The sequence below is a fragment of the Phalaenopsis equestris genome, unplaced genomic scaffold, assembly GCF_001263595.1.
Source record: "Phalaenopsis equestris unplaced genomic scaffold, ASM126359v1 Scaffold199383, whole genome shotgun sequence".
In the NCBI taxonomy this organism is placed as follows: domain Eukaryota; kingdom Viridiplantae; phylum Streptophyta; class Magnoliopsida; order Asparagales; family Orchidaceae; genus Phalaenopsis; species Phalaenopsis equestris.
In genome coordinates, this window is record NW_018219261.1 from 16,526 (window position 1) to 17,058 (window position 533).

Below are 533 nucleotides of genomic sequence, written 5' to 3' on the forward strand. Positions count from 1 at the left end.
AATGTTAACTATAGACCTTCTTATCCTCAAGGATTTAACAGTAATACTCAAATTAAGGAGAAGAAGTTATCTATGGAAGAGCTGATGTTAAACATGGGTCAACAATTATAGAATCAAGGAAATTAATTACAGATTCAAGGAAATCAATTACAAATTCAAGGAAATGCTATTAAGAATATTCAGAACCAATTAGGGCATATCGCTACTACACTTAGTAACCAAATAATAGGAACTTTTCGGAATACTATGGTACCAAATCCTAAAGATTAAGGAAAAGAACAAATCAAGGAGATTCAGTTACGAAGTGGAAAAGAATTAGAGATAAGAGTACAAACAGAAATAGAAATTGAAAAAGAAAAAGTGGATACCAAAAAAGAAAAGGATCATGAATACCCAAATTTAGAGTATCCATTTACACCAATGAAAGTTACCGTGTAAAAACCTCCACCACCGTTTCCTCAAAGACTGAAGCAACATAAACAAATTAAACAATTTTCAAAATTTTTCGAAATTCTTAAGAAGTTAACGGTGAA